We start from the raw sequence: 20,282 nt of genomic DNA, 5'->3' as shown, positions 1-20,282 counted from the left end.
GGGATATCATTTTATAATGCTAGTAGAATAAAGGCTTAATGTGCCTTGCCACCCTCCCCGTGCTAGAAACTAGTTTATTATAACTATAGAAGATCTCTGGGCTTTGTCAGGGGGACCCCATACCTCCAGGTTTAGATGCAAGGGTTTACCTCTCCGGACAAACACAGCTCTTCTCTTCAGAAGGATTTTCTTCAAGTGTCCTAACATGCCTACACGCAATGTTAAAAGCACCCAATTTTCAGTAGTGCACCTGTGGCAATATTATGTCTGACATGCGTGGGACTGACCAACGCAGATTAACGGAGCACATTGTTTTTCGACCTTGAACACGCTGTGCAGACAGAGCCTCAGAGTACAGCAAGAAAAGTGAAAGGTAGACGGTTCTCTTGTGAACGAGCACAAGCAGAGGATTTGTGAAAATAGATTCATGTAGAAACATGTGCAAAAATCGGCAACATGGCAGAATAACTTATGCTAAATTAGCAATGTATGCAGTGAATCCAAAACGTCACTACACCCTCCCCTTGGTAAGTCCATTGCATGTAGTCATAGGACGATCACAGAGTTCAAGTATGAGCAGAGTTCAAGAGCGTCTATAGTCGATCGAATTTAGTGAAATAAGGCAAAATGAAAAGGAGAAGAAGAAAAAAAAACGTTTCTGGATTCGTAAATAGGTGCCCAAAAAAAAAAATTGTACACCATATATAAAACAAATAGGCAAGGATGAACGTCAGCCTTTTAACCCATCAGAGTGTACGAGCAGTAAACAGCAACGGCTTCCAATAGGAAATCATTGTCATCGGTAGAAAAAAGAGATACCATCCAGTTAAGCAAGCAGAACGAGCATTCATGATCTTCATAGGTGGGTGCATCTAGCACCATCCTAGGACAACTTGCGTGATATTTAATGTAGCTATGTTGTAGGAAATCCTGCGCAGCCGCACAGATATCCCATTGTGCCAACAATTCAAGCACAGCCGCGCATGCTATAAAACCAACCCCGGAGCATTCTTGCTCATGGGCCACTAAGGGACTCATCAATCCGGGTCGGGTGTCGACATATTGGAGACGCAGAGATCCAACGCCCATTCAAAGGAGCATTCCAAGCACGAAGACACTGGTTGCACGTAAGTGTAGTACGCAAAGCGAAAAGAGAGTCTAAAAGCCACGCTGAGTGTTGCCAGTTGCAGCATGCCGTAGCATTGAAGCATCTGGTCACAGAGCATTTGTAACAGTTCTTGGTAATGTAGGACCACAAGCGGTGCATTCATTGCGTAGCAGGCAAATCAATAGAAGGACACCAGCGGCTATGGTAAGCAACAGAGACGCTGGAAAAAATAGAATGAATAAAGGCCGGTATTACACCAAATATAGTCTGAAAAGAAGTCACAAGGCCAGAGTCCACAACTTTAAAAAAAATGCACCAGACCATGTGTAACAGACGCATTGAAGATACAATGAATTAGTTCTCCGAAATGTTGTGGGAGGTTTGTATTTAAAAGGGCCTGAATCTCAGAATTTGTACTCGCTATCTGCAGGATGAGTGTCTCACACGCAGAAGTGAGTGTTACCTCCTGCTGGATTAATAGCGCTTTTATTCTGCTCAACTTATTGAAGTCTGCTTTCAAAGTTGGGATGCAAGGCTAAATTGAGGTATCGAGCTTCCCATGCGGGGGCAGGAAAAGCACATTTTTACAGCAAACTACGTGCTGTGAAACTGTACGGTATGCCAGCTAGCAAGCCGCAACATTCCTCGTTATTCAAAAGAAGATAGCTACCGTTAGCAAGTAGGGTGAAAAAGGGTTTTATAGCCGGTACAGGAATACCCTTAGGCAAGATTTGTGGCGGTACGTCTGCAAGCCCGTGTATCTGTATGTTTTTGCAGACAAGGGAACAACCTAATGTAGAGTCACAAGATTCCCCTGTAAGGTATACTTCTCTGTCATCTCGCAAACATCTGTATGTAAAAGGCAAGGACCACACTTCATGGAGGAAAGCGCTGCCCAGGAGTTCATAGCGACCTAATGGGCAATGCTTCATGCACAAGGTAAATTTAAACAAAGAAAACGGTAAAGAGATAACCCCAAGGATGAGCCAGACAGCAGAGTTAGTTTCGGCCACGGAGAAGGGTAGAGGGTCAATCTTCTCAATATGTAAAAGTGTGTACGTTGCATCTTTCATGGACATAAACTGTTGTTTGTCAGTTAAATTAAATGGTAAAAACGATGCAGTTGCGTTTAAATAATCCCATGGCACTTTTCCCATTTTCAGTGTTTGGAAAGTCCAAGCAAATTGCATTACAGAACGTAATTGATTTTGACCATGATACAACACAGCTACATCATCTTGCTCAATATCAACAACAGATGAAACAATATTATCTAACGTGTAAATGCGAGAAGACAGTGTGTTAATACTATTGTCAACAACTGCAAGGACCTTTTCTAGATTAGCTTGATCTATTTCCCTCAAACGTTATGCAGCTTCAATTTGAGAGAGCTTCCAGATTTCATTGTAAGGCTTGTAAAGAAATCTCTTTGTTCTGGGACCAGAAGGGCCTTTAATAAAACCGGCCAAATCAATATTACTGGACAACAGCGATAAATGTTGTTTAATTGACGATAGGGACGAGTGTTGTAACCAGTTTTGACAAAATGTACCTACAGAATGCATAGAAACCAAATGTGCATCTGAAAAACGTGGCCCTGGTTTAACTTGTTTGTAACCAGGGACTGAGTTATGGAAACGCAACTGGCAGGTATCAGCACTTGTCTGCCAAACCAGCCATCCCAATAGGCCCAAACTTGAGACATTAAACGTTAGATTCTGGAATAAAGCCTGTAGTTCCTCAATGGAGTAATCAGTATACAAGTCCAGTTATGATATTGAGCCAGAGTAGGGATGGTAGGGGCATTCATCTGTTTTGTAGTTGCTATGCCAAAACAGGTTGTTTGATATATGGAATCATTCAAAAACAGGATTTGTGTTGGGATGAGGTACGTACGATGCAAAGCTTCAGTGCCCCCAACTTGCCAGTATCTAGAACCCCAGACAGATTTCAAATCAACGGTGGCCTTCCAATGTTCCTGGCCACCCAGTGATAAGCTATGAATAAACAAATTGGAATACAACAATTTCGTGTGAGTCAACATCACTTTGGGAGTAGATGACATGTTGGACCTATTAAAATCTGTAAAATATGTAAATTTCTTTAACAGGGTTTTAGAGCTGCCTTCCAATGGAGTTGGGCAATGTTCCCATTGTGTGTAATTAAAAACATGTCTAGATGTATTAGCCTTATGCATGTAATGGTGTCCAAAATGCTGATAACAATATAAATCGGCATAATTAGCAGTATTTAAATACAAATCCTCAGCATCAAAGGCAGCATAATACTTGAAATCTGAAAATAAAGATTGTATTGCACATCCAAATCATCTGAACGTGTGTTCTGTTTCACTACGTCTCCCATTGAAACACGAAGTACATTTGGAACATTAATAATCTCTGTTGGACCATGAATCTGGTAATCCACAGCATCCCAGAAAATGCCGTCAGCGACTAGAAAGGCAAAGATGTTAACAAAAGGCTGGTCTTGTTTCATGATGTGAGAAGACGAGTGGGGAGCTAAAGTTCCAGTCACCAACTGAACAGCAGAGCGTTCTGGTAAGAATGTCCATTGATGAGTAAGAAAAAACTGTCACAAAGCCAACGGACATGAACAGAAAAATTAGGATCAGCACCAACTAGATGTATGTCCAAGGAGGGACCAAATAAGTCTGTTTAAACTAGGAGACAAAAATACTGAATTTTGTAGTGTAAAATGATGAGTTGGAAGTCAAAAGAAAAACTTGACTGGCTAAGGGTAGTTGGTTGCAAACCAGGCAACGACTCGCTTGTGGGATAAGCATATTCAGTTTCCTCAGTATAGGTGGAGGCTGGTGGGGTCAGCAAGGGATTAGTGGCAGAGTTCATCTCGATGGCAGCTTCATGCTGTGTGTCGTCAGATGCGCCAAACCCAGGATTTCTGGATATTGCTGGACATGATGCAGCTGGTGTTATACTATTCAGGATCGGCCAGATGTTGTAGCTTGACATTGTCCACTGAGATGTATCTGTTGTCTTTGCGACCAGGTAGTGGTGGTAAAATGACTGCGTGAGTACCCTTCACGCTAAGCACTGGAACCGGTGCACAATAAGAGGGGCCAAATTCTTTTTTGTTCTCCACCTTCTCTCAGACCAGATCTCCAACTTTGGGTAGCCAGCCAACAACCGGAAAGTGTAGTGCAGCATCAGTGGCAGAGGGTAAATGTTCTTTGGCAAGACTGTCACTAGTTTCTTGTAAGTCCTGTAACATAGTAGACTGATTATCTACGCCAAAGGTTGCAGCTGCCGCCGCCATGTCTAGACCCTCAAGGTCCGGAAGAAACATGTTTATGCCAAAGAGCATTTCGTATGGGGTCCACCCACCTAGAGATCTCCTAGGGAGATTATTAAGTGCATGTTGCACGTTGTAAAAGTGGGCTAGCCAGTTTCTGCCAGTACCTAAGACTCTAGCTGTCAAGGATTGCTTTAAGTCATGGTTCATTTGCTCCACAACCGAATTGCCCTCAGGCCTGTATGGAGAAGAAAATTTCACCTGCACCCCCAAACACTTCATAGCATCCTTGTACGCCTTAGAGGCGAACGCTGGACCCTGGTCAGAATGGAAGGTGCCACATGCAAAAATTCCCACAAAGACATGCAAATCCACAAAGACATTTCAAGCGTCAGCACTGTGTTGTGGCTAAACCCACACGAAACATGTGAACGAATCAACTGCAACTAAGATGTACTTATAAGCAGTATATGAAGGAAATGGACCGCAATGATCAAGATATACACAGCCAAACGGCCTATTAGAAATGCAGAGCTGTGTAAGTGGTGGACGTGTGACTGTAGAGGGTTTAATCTGTTGACAAATGTCACAAGAAAGCACATAATTACGGGTCTGTTTATATAAACCACGCCACCAGTAACGTAGCTGCAAAATAGAAACCGTCGCAGACACTCCAGCATGCGCCGAAGCCATGCCTTCGTGTGCGGCTGTTATCAATGAAAGTCTGCGGTCAGCGTTGGCAATTAACCTGTCACCAACATCATTAATTCTTACATAAGGAAGCTTGTCAGGACTTAAATGATAAGAGTACTTTGAAGGGAACCCTTGAGGGTAATTACCACCCTTCTCAGTAGCAGCAATTGCTGCCAAGATGTCATTATCAATCTGAGTCATGGATCTTGTAACATCTGCAACAAGACACATGGCTACTGCTGATTTGGCTGCTTTATCAGCCAAACTGTTGCCGACCACGTGTGCTCCCACACGTTGGTGGCCAAGAGTATGTATAACATGCGTGAGTGGCAGACGGTGTTTAAGATCTGCCACTCAATCAATAAATCAATCATTGGTATTTATAGAGCACGCTACTCACCCGGAGGGTCTCAAGGCGCTGGGGGGGGGAGGGGTGCTGCTACAACTCGAAGAGCCAGGTCTTGAGTAATTTCCTGAACGTGAGATGGTCCTGGGTCAGTCAAAGGTGGGTGGGGAGGGAGTTCCATGTCTTGGCAGCCAGGTAGGAGAAGGATCTTCCTCCTGTGGTGGTTCTGCGGATCCGTGGGACGGTGGCGAGGGCGAGGCTGGCGGATCGGAGCTGGCGGGTGGGTGCGTAGAACGTGAGGCGGTCGTTGAGGTAGGTGGGGCCCGTGTCATGGAGGGCCTTGTGTGCGTGGGTGAGGAGTCTGAATGTGATTCTCTTGCTGACCGGGAGCCACTGCAGGTCTCTCAGGTGGGCGGAGATGTGGCTGTGACGGGGGATGTCCAGGATGAGACTTGCTGAAGCGTTCTGTGTGCGTTGCAGTTTCTTCTGTAGTTTGGCTGTGGATCCCGCGTAGAGGGCGTTCCCGTAGTCCAAACGGCTGGTGACGAGGGCCTGGGTGACCGTCTTCCTGGTTTCGGTGGGGATCCATCGGAAGATCTTGCTGAGCATGCGCAGGGTGTTGAAACAGGAGGACGTGAAGGCGTTGACTTGCTTGGTCACTGTGAGGGAGGAGTCCAGGATGAAGCCCAGGTTGCGTGCGTGGTCCGTAGGCTTGGGGGCGGTGCCCAGTTCCGGGGGCCACCAGGAATCGTCCCATGTGGAGGGGGATGATCCGAGGATGAGGACTTCCGTCTTGTCTGAGTTCAGTTTCAGGCAGCTGAGTTTCATCCATTCCGCGACTTCTTTCATTCCTTCTTGGAGGTTGGCTCTGGCGGTGGCGGGGTCGTTGGTGAGGGAGAGGATCAGTTGGGTTTCGTCAGCGTAGGAAATGATGTTAAGGTTGTGTTGGCGTGCGATGGCTGCGAGGGGGCTCATGTAGACGTTGAAGAGGGTGGGGCTGAGTGAGGATCCTTGCGGGACGCCACAGATGATCTTGGTGGGCGATGATTGGAAGGGGGAGAGGCGGACTCTCTGTGTTCTGTCTGAGAGGAAGGAGGTGATCCAGTCTAGAGCTCCCTCTCGAATTCCGGCGTTGTGGAGGCGAGTGGTTAGGGTGCGGTGGCAGACTGTATCGAATGCGGCCGAGAGGTCGAGGAGGATGAGGGCGGCAGTTTCCCCGTTGTCAAGCAGGGCCCTGATGTCGTCGGTGGCCGCGATGAGGGCGGTTTCGGTGCTGTGGTTCGCTCGGAAGCCAGACTGTGAAGGGTCGAGGGAGCAGTTGGTTTCGAGGAATGCAGTCAGCTGCTTGTTGACGGTCTTCTCGATGACTTTCGTGGAGAAGGGGAGGAGCGAGATGGGGCGAAAGTTCTTGAGGTCGGTGGGGTCTGTGGTGGGTTTCTTCAGGAGGGCGCTGATTTCTGCGTGTTTCCAGCTCTCCGGGAAGGTGGCGAATGCGAAGGAGTTGTTGATGATGTTCCGCAGTTGAGGGGCGATGATGGCGTCGGCTTTGTAAAAGATGTGGTGTGGACAGGGGTCGGATGGGGAGCCGGAGTGGATGGTGTTCATCGTGCGGATGGTGTCTTCTGTGCTCACGGGGTTCCAGGCGCGGAGGGTGGTGGTGGCGGGTGTGGGTTCGGTGGTGGGGTGCGTGGTCTGGGGGCCGAAGCTGTTGTGAATGTCGGCGATTTTGTTGTGGAAGAACAGGGCCAGTGAGTCGCAGAGGTCTTGTGAGGGCGTGATGTCGTTGTTGCTGGCGCTGGGGTTGGAGAGCTCCCTGACGATGCTGAAGAGTTCCTTGCTGTTGTGGGTGTTGTTGTCCAGTCTTTCTCTGAACGCTGTCTTTTTGGTGGTGTGGATCAGTTGGTGGTGCTTGCGGATGGCGTTTTTGAGGGCTGTCATGTTCTCTGTTGACTGGTCGTGGCGCCATGCTTTCTCGAGGGTCCGGCAGGATTTCTTGGAGTTTTTGAGGTCGTCGGTGAACCACGGGGCTTTCTTGCTGCCGGTTCTGGTGGGGGGGTTCTTCAGTGGGGCCAGGGTGTTGGCACAATCGGTGAGCCAACGTGTGAGGTTGCGGGCTGCTTCGTTGGGGTTCATGGTGTGGGTGGGAGGGTTCTGGCTCAGCGAGGTGGTGAGCTGGGCTGTGGTGATCTTGTTCCAGCATCTTTGGGGGATCTGTTGTGGGTGGTGATAGGTCGTTGTTTTTCTGAAGTTGAAGTGGATGCAGCTGTGATCTGTCCAGTGTAGTCTGGTGGAGTGGCTGAAGGATATGTGGTTACTAGAGGAGAAGACGGCGTCAAGCGTGTGTCCGGCGTAGTGGGTGGGGGTGGTGACCAGTTGCTTGAGTCCGAGGTTGGCGAGGTTATCCAGTAGGGCAGTGGTGTTGCTGTCATTGTTGTTTTCCAGGTGGAAGTTGACGTCTCCTAGGAGGATGTAGTCTGAGGAGGCGAGGGCGACCGGGCTGATGAAGTCTGCGATGGCTTCGCTGAAGTGGGTGCGCGGTCCTGGGGGTCTGTAGATGAGGGTGCCTCTGAGGGTGGTCGTGGGGTCAGTGTGTATCTGGAAGTGGAGGTGCTCGGCGGTGGTGTGGGAGTCGTCGCAGTTGGTCGTGACGCGGATGGTGATTTTATGGACGATGGCAATGCCTCCTCCTGTTTGGTTGGTGCGGTCCCGTCGGATGATCTTGTAGCCGTCCGGGATGGCTATGGCGATGTCGGGAGCTGAGGAGGCGTTCATCCAGGTCTCTGTGAGGAAGGCGACGTCCGGTGCTGTCACGTCCAGGAGGTTCCAAAGTTCGACGGCGTGCCTGTGGATGGAGCGGGTGTTGAGCAGGATGCACTTGAGGTGTTTGGTGTTGGGGCCTGGTCTGGCAGGTGCGGTGCTGGTCCGGATGCAGGTGAACTTGCAGGCTAGGCAGGTAAAGGGTCCGTGGGTGCGTTTCGGGCTGGCCGGGTGGCAGGCGTTGTTCCGGCCGGTGTTGAGTGCGAGGAGGGTGGCGGTGTCATAAGTCAGATGGGTGGGATGGCATCGTTGACGGCCAAAGGGTCCAGGCGCGGACGGGCGCAGACGGGCTTGCCTTAGGCGCGCCAGCGCGGTCGCCATAAGAGGGAGAGAGGGGAGGAGGGGTCAGCTGGGAGGGAGAGCCAATGGGTGCCGGGGGGGCGGAGCCGCACGGGAGGCAGCGGCGGGAAGACGCAGGGGGGCTGGAAGCCCGTAAAAAAGTAAAAAACACAACTCACAGCACGTGGGGTACAGAATAGAAAAAGGGTGGGACACTCGAACCCAAAGCATTTTATGCTTAATTGTGCTCCCCTTGGAATCATGATAGTCATTCTGAGACCAAAAGAATAAGTTGTCATTGAATCATGAACACAATAATAAGAATCACTTACAATTAGAGTAGTCACATTAGTATCTGCAAACTCTAGTGCAAGCACCAAAGCGCGCAACTCGGCCAATTGGGCGATACAGTCTCCCAATGCCTGTGTATGCACAACACTGGATTTGAACTCACAGTTCACCATGGTACCTGCCACAATTGCACAGGCTGCTGAATACGCATGCTTAGAACCTGTTGCCGGTTGCGCTGAACCATCTGTGTAAATGATACAATCGTACTCCTCAAGCTGACGCATAGACAGCGGAGGAGGATGAACAAATTCATACTGCAAAAACTCCTGTGTCTGCAGCGAGGAGTCAAAGATAAAGGTGACATCGGGAGATGTCAAAGAAGTAGCCCACTGTATCCAACGTGGATGCAAGGCCTTCGAGTTTGGTACACTTGCCTTTGTCACTGCTTCAAGTGCAGGGTAAGGTGTCACCACCAAAATGCGTTTCCCCTGTGCTAGTGCACGTTCTTTCAAGATCGCCATCTGCATAGCTGTCAAGACTTTTCCAACACTGGAAAATCGCATCTCGGCAGACGTGTATAAATGTGATTTGTAAGCAATAGGTACTGTGTCACCTTCTTTAAGCGTCAAGTAAGTGAAACCCACTGTGCCTGGGACGCTTGTTATCACCAGGTTTGTGCGGTTATCACGTGTTAACAAGTATTTAGATTCAAGAAGATCAGACCGCAAGGATTGCAGGATAGCTGAATGTTGGTTGTATCAAGGCATAAAGAGGCTTGATATGCTGGGCATATTCGGGAATGTAAGTACGTCCGAAGTTCAAAAATCCCAGCAAAGATTGTAGTTTTTTCAGGGTCGTTGGAGGTCGCAAACGTGCTCACTGCTCCAGGAAATGAGGCGCTAAGCCTCCACCTTCATTATTGAGCTCATAGCCTAAAAACAACACTGTGTACTCTGTAAAGTGTGATTTGGCAAAGTTAAATTTGTAACAGTAGTCTGCAAATAAAACAATGATGCGGTCAACTCGGCAAAGATGGGGCCATAATTCGTCGTCCGTAAGTTAAATATCATCATAGTTCGAGTAGGCATCTGGGTCTGTGCTGTCTAACAAAGAGACAACACAGGCGGCTAAAACACCGCGGCTGTTTTTATAGCCCATAGCTGAACACCTAAATTGTTTTTGTTTACTACCGGCGGTAAATGCGGTCCATTGACTGCATGCCAGGGACAGATTGTGACTGAAAAAGCCATTGGAAATGTCAAGTGTAGTTTTATATTTCTTACGAACAAGACTGTCTACAAGAGCAGAACTATGGGTATTCTGTACTGCAAGAGTATGACAATGAGAGTTCAAATGCCGTTAATCCAAAACAATGCGGTACGACCCATCGGGTTTGGTAACGGTAAAAAGAAGGTTATTCATCGGTGACACAACACATGTTTCAATCACTCCTTGATACTCTAACTGTGTTAGAATTTCAGAAACGGGGCCCTTTGCTTCCCGCCGGAGGGGATTTTGGGGTTGAGGCTGTGGCATTGACTGCGATGGTATCTCATGGGGTGGAGAAGCCTTATCCCAACCCACATGAGTACTGTACAGAGCCTGTGCAAGCACCAAAGCCCACTCCTCTGCAAAAGCCTCTGCATGCTCCTTGGAGATGTTTTTCAAAAAACTCGGAAGTATCACCTCCTCCCCTTTCGGAGCTGCAAGAAAAAAAGGTGGGGGCCAATCTGTCTCTGCTAATAAAATGTCATAAGAAGAGGTAAGATTTTCCCAAAAAATGACACGCTCTACGTCACCTTCAATTAAAAGAACTATGTCATATAGTCTGTCATGGGGAGCCACTCGACTATCAGCGGTTTCAACTGTAATGAAAGTGTCAGTTGCTGTCGCCTGCAGAAACGGACGCAGTGCTTGCAGCACTATTGTAACTTTGGCTGCGCTGTCTAGCAGCGTTACTGCCCAAGTAAAATTCTGAAGTCATGTCCTCACCGTCTGTGGCATATCTAGCAGTCAAAGCTGCAACTTTCTTCATCTGAAACTGTGAGTGCTGACGAGGAAAATCATCCGGTTTCCCTTTTCCGTCAGTCTGACGCTGTTGCTCACGTCCTTGTGGGGCACCTCGACCTCTTCCGCGCTCCTGGCGTTCACCTCCACCGGCTTGGGAGCCTGATATTTTCTGTAAAAAACGAGGAGAACGCTGATCAGGAACCTGAAACCGGTCAGGAGACCTAATTCTTGCGCGGTTGCGTAATCATAAGTGCACTCAGAAGAATCTGAGGTCGGTGATTTGGCATGCGACCCCTGTTTCTGTTGTTGCTTTCCTTGTTTTTTAGTCCTCCAATTCTTTTTATTAAAGATGGGACGCTCGTCTTTCTCAGACTGAGATTTCTGTTGTGTTTGCGGTTGAGCGAATATCTTAGCAAAAGGCTTAACACCCAAACTATCGCGTCCAAAGGTTTTATAAGTCTGCGCAATAATCTTTGGCAATTCGCGTGGCCTGTCAGGCTCTGGGACTCGAGCCAAAGCATTAGCCACTTGAAAGTTTACCGCATCTCCCTTAACATTAGCAAGGATTAGATCAGCAACTACGTCGAACACCCTGATCAATCTCATCCCCAATTCAACAGCCGCCTCTGGGCCATGCTCATTCTGAACACGCTTAATCACGGAGGGGAGTACGGTCATTGAGGGAGTGCCGAAACATTTCGCATACACTGCCGTGAACACTTTTCCCCAATTGTTACAATCGGTTACTTCGGGTAATAAGTCTTTCTGCAAACTAATTGTCAAAATCCTGTGTTTCTCAACAGGGGAGGTATTTGGAAAAACTGTCACCAGCTGGTCAAATGTTTCAGCAAGCCAATAAGGTAAATCATCCTTATTTTGAGGACGCTTGCCCATTACCGAAATAACCATAACAGGACTGATAGTCACACCGCCAGGTCCAGCTGGTTGCGCAGCAACCCCAGGTGGTCCCACCTGGACATTGTGCATAACATATCGTACAACAGCTCTATGCACCCGTATCAAAGAGGTGTGCATCACGTGGAGTTCATCCACTCGAACTGTCAGATAACGTAGGTGTGGGGTGCACCCAGCCAAAACCAGCCAAGTGGCCACATTGATAGATAAAGGGCCCAAACGGATCGGAGTCACTGGGTGTGGGAGGGCGCCATTAAACCAAATATGTAGTTGCCATGCCGAGCGGGGAACTTCAAGATTTGTATAGAGCCAATAATTGTGAGGAAGATCCGACAGGGTGTAAGTATGAAAAAAATCATCGCGCCCATCTACCACCAGAAAATTGACCCATGAATAAAACACTTCAAAGTGCTGTGTCCGATCAGGTTCCACCACAAAGATAAGATCCACAGCCGCGTCAGGCACCCTCATATGCTGTCAAATGCCGACGGAGTGCCGCGCGACTATGCACCGGTATATCTACTTTTAGCCATGAAGATAAAGACTGTCTAGCAACCTAATGCGCAGCAGCACAATAGAGGGTAATAATGAAAATAAAACACATTTTATTAACATCAAGCTTGAAAAAACTCTAAAAACATCAATATAGGAGGTTTCACTGTCACACCCATTTTTCGTAAACAGGAGCGATGGGATTGTGGACAAGTACAAGTACTACTCAAGCGTCTTGCAGATAAGAGCCAGACCAAATGTTGGTGGCGCCATGTTGCAGGGATTCTGCACATATACAGAACTACGCGCAACAAACCAGGACCACGGTGTACAGTGGTGAACCAACCGCCCACATTTGTGCCCGGAACCCCTATCCGACTAACTATAGTGTCTCATTCATTCTCCGTACTACAGCGGAGCTACTAATGATTAGACATCCTAGACATCCTAGAACATGTAACTCAGACTCTCTCAGTAATCGCGGGAGCAAGAACACTCTTTCGCTAACTCACTCATACTTGTCCACAACGTGAGTAATCAGAGACATTGTATAGTTTAAAATGTTTATTTTAACTAACATACTTTATAATGCAGTACACGAGCCAACACTAGCAGCAAAATGCATAAACTCAATATAGTGAACAGGGATACGAACAGGGATATCATTTTATAAAGCTAGTGGAAAAAAGGCTTAATGTGCCTTGCCACCCTCCTTGTCCTAGAAACTAGTTTATTATAACTATAGAAGACCTCTGGGCTTTGTCAGGGGGACCCCATACCTCCAGGTTTAGATGCAAGGGTTTACATCTCCAGAAAAACACAGTTCTTCTCTTCAGCAGGATTTTCTTCAAGTGTCTGAACATGCCTACACGCAATAGTAAAAGCACCAGTTTTTCAGTAGTGCACCTGTCGCAGTATTATGTCTAACATGAGTGGGACTGACCAACGCAGATTAACGGAGCACATTGTTTTTTGACCTTGAACACGCTGTGCAGACAGAACCTCAGAGTATAGCAACAAAAGTGAAAGGTAGACGGTTCTCATGCGAACGAACACAAGCAGAGGGTTTGTGAAAACAAAGTCATGTAGAAACGTGTGCAAAAAGCGGCAACATGGCAGTCAAGCTTATACTAACTTATGTTAACTTAGCAATGTACGCAGTGAATCCATAACCTCACTACAGTGATTAAGCCAAACCCATCAATGAGCGCACTCTTCAGAACTGAATAATTGTCAGCATCCTCTTCTCTAACAGCGAGGAGCTTATCACTACCTTTGTTCGCAAAGGAGACCCACAGGATAGCTGTCCACTGCCCTTGAGGGAACTTCTAAACTTTGCAGGCCCTCTCTAAAGCAGTGATCCATTTCTGGATGTCATCCCCTCCTGATAAGGAGGGGCTATCCTGCTCAGGTTCCTAGTATCAAAAGTGTTTTCCCTGACTCTAGGGACACTAGGGCTGCCACCATGGGACTCTAGTCCCAGCTTTTTGGACTTCTAGGGCCTTCCTGTCAAGGGCCAACTGGTCTCACCCGAGTTGAGTCTAACCTTCTCAAGTTTGACCAGGTGGTATTCCCTTTCCAAGGAGTCATCTCTTGGTTAGAGATTGCAGTACCTAAGGAACGTCTTGAAGCATTGGACTCAGCAGAGTGAGACCTAGATCTCATCTGTCTGCTTTGAACCCTCCCAGGAGGAATAAAGGGAGACCTACGTTTAGGAACACCCTCTGTGCCATGTGCACTATTCCCTGGGTCAGAGTTCATCAAGGTAGAGTCTTCAGACTCCTCTTGATCATGCTCAGAATTAGGGCCACTTGGGGTTACCCCTCATGTCCCTTCTTCTGGCGCATCCCCACCCACTTTTTCTTGATCCCCCATACTGTCAGTGTTCTGGAGCTCATCTAGGATAAGCACCTCTAGGAGATGCTTAGTGGTTAGATTGCTACCTGTCTTTAACTTCCTAGAAGTACACATGGTCCTTAGTTCCTGGAACTTAAGACCACTGTATCTAGAAGACTGGGGTGCACTAGCATCCCAAACTAAAGATATGGATAATAGGTGTAGTGTGGTGTTGCACCTACCTAACCTAGTGTTAACTAAACTCTCTAAGGTTGGAGAAAGGGTTGTGCTAGACCCTCAACTACTCAACCCTAAGTGCAGTAGAACATACTTATTTTAAACTGTATTAGATGTGCCTAATGTTAGAAATGGTTTTTCAATTAATCCACACCAAGATTAGCTGGTAAAACAATGCAGGCTTGAATCCCAACCACTGCAAACCAATGTGGGAGGCCGGCTTAGTATATGGTGCTCACTTATGTAAGTGTAGCACCCTGCACTAATCCAGACAACCCTTATGATAATTTTAGTGGTCTTAGACAACCTTAGAAAACTCTCTAAATGGTATCTGTGGAGAGCAGCATTTCGGCTTATTCCAGGAGGAGTGTAAAGCAGCTTGTTTCACCAGATCTTAATCTTATTGGTATAGGTTAAGTGAAAAAGAACCACACAGTGTATTTATAAAAATAGGTAATTATTATAAGACACTCACTAACACATAATAACATCTCCTACCTGGAGATATATCACAATGCACACAATACTTTGAAATAAAAACAAGTAAGTACCATAAATACACAGTGGTCGCCAGGGGGAGACCACACCATACACTAAAAAAGGGGGATGCCAATCACGACTTGGGTCAAAACTATAAGATATGCTAGAGACAGAAAGAACTACCCAAGGTAAGTACCGAGGAACCCAAGGAGGCTGTGTGCCGTGTGGGAACACGACCGCTTACTCAATTCAAGTCAATGGGTAAGTCGCGGTTGCAATTTTAGAGATGAAGGACCCTTCCCAGTGGACCCTGAAGAAACCCTGCTGAAGACAGAAGGTTGGAGAGCTATCCCACCTGTGGATACCCTAGGAACCAGGATACCTACACCGGGGAAGGCAGGTGCATAGGTTTGAAGTAGCTTTGGAAACCGCCGTCGAACCCAATGGAGGGCTTCAGGAAGATGCCGCTGTTGAAAAAGGTCAAAGTGTCCAATGGGATCCAAAAGGTGGATTCAAGTTGAGAAGTACCTGCAAGCAGAGGGGACAGAGTCTATGCCACTCAGGAGTCACAAGGGGGAACAGGATACGAATGCCCTCCGGGAGATGCAGTAGAGTTGACGATGACCTTAGAGCTGCATCTGTGTGGACCAGGCCATGCTGTGGAAGACTAGGAGCCGTTCACGAGCTGTCCCACACTGGATGATGACAGCTGAAGGGTAGGTGTCCATCAGAAGCACCAACAAGCCTTGGCAACCCCAAACAATGTGGCAAGCAAAAAAGGTGCAGAGTTAGGACCAGCAAGGTCCAAGTGGCTCACCACAAGCAGGGGAGTTGGAGTAGGCCACAAGCAATTAGGGAAGCCCACTGGGATCAAAGAAGTCCCTTGAAAGGGACCCGAAGATCTCTGGAGACAAGAGTCACAAGCCTTAGCAATGGTCAGCCGACACGGTGCACAGGGGGTCGGATCTAAGGGTGCTGATGAGGGATATTGTCTGCAGACCCGATCTGAAGACAGTGCAGGCATCGATGGAGCTGTAGACCCGCCGCCTGTTTTACTGAACCCGCCGGAGGCCGTAGGAGCCCAGGATCAGCAAACCGGTCAGCTAAATTGCGGTGTGAGCAGATGCAGGGGAGTGACTCCTTCACTCCAAGGGAGATTCCTTCGGATGTCTTGGATGTCCACAGGGCCTATGAGGGACCTGTATGGAGCACGGACACTGACGTTACAACAGACATGCAGGACGCGGAGACCTGTAGCAGTCAGAGTCTTCCCGGTTGCAGTCTCAGTTCCTAGAGAAAAGTTTGATACGTTCAGTCAAACACAGTCAGTTTTACTTGGTCAGAGTGTCCAGACGGTTGAAGAGGACACAGAGTTGAATCGGAATTGAATCCCATGACGAATCTAAAGACCTACCCACAGGTAAGCCAGTAAATACCCTAGTGAAAGGGTTGGGATGAATCAGGGGTCCCTCCCAAAAGAGGGGCTGGACAGTGGGGAGGATACTCCCATATCCTTTGTCCAGTCTCGCGCCAGAGCGGGGGCCTAGTGCACCCTAAACTGGTTTGAACTGAAGTATGCAAGGAGGGCACCAAATGTGCCCTTCAAGCAGTCTCAGCGGCGCTGGCAAGTGCCCACCACTCTCCCCCAATACACTAAACCCTGTCTGGGAGGTGTTCACACCTCCCTGTGACAGGATATCTAGTGTTCTGCCTTCCCCTGCTTGGGCTTGGCTCCGTAGCAGGAGGGCAGAAACATGTCTCCGGTCCGCAGCAGCCCTAGCTTGCTGTCTGGTTCTGGAAGAATGGTACCTGGAGCACCGAAGGCCTCCCGGAGGACCTTTACAGTGCATGCAATCATACCTCCCACACCATGGTGTAGGGGTATGATTCCAACATGTTTGATACCAAACATGACAGGATTTGTTACAGCCGGTTTAGAGATGGTCATTGCGTACTGACGCATGGCCACTTTATATGTCGTAATGGCTGATGCATTTACAACCTGGGATGTAGGGGTTCCCTGTTCATTCAGGGGCACCCTCACACTTAGAACCGAGCATCCTGCCTTCAGGATTGATAGGCCTGCCTCAGGGGTGACTTATAGGTGTTAAGTGTAGTGACCTCAGGTATAGGGAAACCTATATCTGTCATAAGTGGTGCTAGCACCAGCTTACACAGGCTGCAATGGAAGGCCTGGAGTCATAATTTGAGTGGTCTCTCATGGGTGGCATGATACATGCTTCCGCCCATGGGTGACCCCTAGCGTACCTATGCCCTGGGTACCTTAGTACCATATACTAGGGACTTATAAGGATACACCAGTAGCTAATCTGTGGTGTACCTAAGTACTTACCATAGCCAATTTAAGGGAGAAAGCACAGAGACTGGGTTCCTGGTTAGGGGGATCCCCGTCAGACTAGTCAGAAACAGCATAACGCCAGGCAAAAAGTGGGGGTAACCATTAAAGCAGATCCTACTTTCCTACTATAAGGATACCACAACTTTTTTAGGGCCTGTACCCTCCCCCCCTTCGCATCTCCCGAGGCTGAGATTAACTAATGGCATGGGGTGGCACTTAGTGATGTTATCTGTGTAGGTCACTTGGTAAGTTTGCCCAAGAAGAATCTGCTCAGGTGACATCAGTTTCTCAGCCACCATGATGACATTTGCACCTCTGTCCCTGTAGATTTCTTCCTCAATATCATTAAGGAGGGGATGCTGCCTGTATCTCCTCATATGAATAGGCCAGGCAGTCAAAGTTGCAAGGTCAATGCAACCCTCTGATACCAGGGCAGCCTCAGTGGTTTCTTTGGCTACACCAGAGTCCACTGCAGTTCCCAAGGTGAACCCAGCTACACCCTTGGGGGTAATACTACTACTAGTGCTACTGCTAGGGGCACTAGGGGAAGTAGTAACAGTACCAATACTCTTTTTAGGACATATAGCATCAGATGACTTATGGCCTTTTCTCTTACATGCAAAGCACAAAGGTTTCTTATTAGAAGAAGATGAGGATTTGGAACCCCAGAGGAAGATGTTTGTGGCCCTACAGAAAACTCAATGTTTTTATCCTTAGGTTTCTCCCCATCTTTCTCTTGAGACTTAGAATCATTCTTTTTCTTGTGGTCACCCCCACCATGAGACTTCTTTCTCACCCCGGTGATGACCCATTTGTCGGCCTTCTTTCCAAATTCTTGAGGAGAGGTCAGATTGGAATCCACCAGGTATTAGGGCAGATTTTCAGGCCTACAGTTATTAAAAATGTGCTTTCTCATGATCAAATTGTACAGCCCTTCATAGTCACGTACATTACTAGCATGTAACTAGCCTTTCAGAGCCTTAACAGCACAGTCTACAAAATCAACCCAGTCTTGTGAAGACTGCCTCTGGGTTTCTCTAAACTTAACCCTGTATTCCTCAGTAGTAAGCCCAACCCCATCAATGAGTGCCTCTTTCAAGACCTGATAGTTGTATGCATCCTCTTCTCTAACTGCCAAAAATGTATCTCTGCCTTTGTCTGCAAAGAAGAGCCACATGATAGCTGTCCACTGCTTCTGGGGGCCTTTTGTACTTTACAGGCACTCTCCAGAGCATTACTCCACTAGCTTTGTAAGGAGACTATCCTGTTGAGATTCCTAGAAACAAAGTGTTCCTCCCTGACCTTGGAGTCTCAATTGCTGTCACCATGGGGATCTACCCCCAGATTCTTCCTTTCTCTCTCCACCTCTCCCCAGACACCTGACTCGGACTAGATTCACCATTAGAAGACATGGTACTAGTGTAGTGTATGTGCATCTAACCTATCCTAGTGTTCTAAGCTTTTAAGGGATTGGAGAAAGGGCTGTGTTAGACCCTTGACACTCAATTCATAAAGCTTTGCAAAGAATTGCTTATTCTGTTACAGGTATAGTATATACCTAAGTTAGTAGTAGTTTCCTGTGGAAACCCCACTTATGACTAAGTGGCAAAGCAATGCAAGTCTTTATCCCAACCACTGCACCACCAATGTAGGAGGCTGACTCAGTACAGGTGTGCACTTATGTGTGATACACCCTGCACGGAATCCAGGCAACCCTTAGTGATAGTATAAGTGGTCCCTGATAACCAAAGCTCTCAAGGGGTAGCTTGGAGAGCAGATAAGGTTTATCCAGGAGGGTGTAAAGCGGGTGCAATTACCACACAAGTCAGTCAGTGATGTCCACAAGGGAAAGACCCACAGAAGTGTTAGAAAAATAGGTACTATTTATTATTACACTAGTCCCTAAACTACTTTGGTATTTCTCCTACCCAGAAATATGCATACACAACAAAAACATCATAAAAACAGGTAGGTAAGCACTTAAAAACACATTGGCCCTATGGGGGGTGGGGGCAAACCGTATACTAAGTAAGTGGAATGCGAAAGGGGTACCTAACCAAGACTACCACCCAAGGATCTGTAGGCCAGGGAAAGCACGGAACCACCAAAGGTAAGTAACAGGGAGTCACTAGGCTCCCTGGTATACAGGTGATGCCCCGGGTCAGTGTCAATAGGATAACATTGGGAAGTCGCGGTTAGGATTTTTAGGATCCAGGATCCTTCCAAGAGGAACTCGAGGAAACTCATTTGAACCAGGGAGGTTGGAGAGTATCAGAACCAGAGAAGGATACCTACACCACGGAGCCCGGGGGTATAGGTGTGAAATGGTGTTGGAACCACCTGCTCAAGGCAATGGGGATCTTTGGATGTTCAGCTGCTACGGTGACCCGTGAACCAAGTCGGTGGAACACAGGTGTGGGTTCCAGAAGAGAAGTGCCTGAGGAGAGAGGAGACAGAGCCCAAGCCACCTGGAGTCATCCAGGAGGTGCAGCAGCACAATGCCAACCCTTCTCGTGGGTACTTCACGGTAGGATGGAGGCCTTGTAGTTGCAGTTGTGGAGTCCAGGCAATGCTGTAGGATCACAGTACCTTCAACAAGCTGTCCCACGATAATCAGTAAATTGCTGGTGGGTCTGGCACCAGCAGGGTAACCAATGCGCTTTGGCAAATGCAACAGATGTGTTGAAGGAAGAGTTGGAGAAAGGGGGATTCACCCACGACAGGTAAGTTAGGGCCAGCCCTCAGCACACAGGAGAACCAGTAGGAATTGATGACGACCCCGGAGGGACCCTCTGGCAGTAGGCAAAAGGAGTCTCATGAAGTCCTCAGCAGCACAAAGAAGATGGGAAGTCCACGTTGCAGGAGATGCAGTGAGGATGTTGCTTTTGCAGCTGGGTGATGCTTGAGGCTGAGGTATTTTGGAACTCAAAGACTTCGGGACTAGAGAGTCAACAAGCCTTGGTAACAGCAAACAGATTAGGTGCACAGGGGTTTGGTTCCAGCAGCTCCATGAGCGATTGCAGTCTTTCAAATTGCACAGAAGACCGGTCAGACCTTGGGAAGGTCACCAAACCACCACCTATGTTGCAGAGCCTTCAAGAGTCCATGCAACAACAGGATCGACAAGCCGGTCGTTGTCAAAGAGGTGC

This window comes from Triturus cristatus, chromosome 3_1 (assembly GCF_964204655.1).
Source record: "Triturus cristatus chromosome 3_1, aTriCri1.1, whole genome shotgun sequence".
NCBI classification, from domain to species: domain Eukaryota; kingdom Metazoa; phylum Chordata; class Amphibia; order Caudata; family Salamandridae; genus Triturus; species Triturus cristatus.
This window is presented reverse-complemented; position numbering follows the sequence as displayed.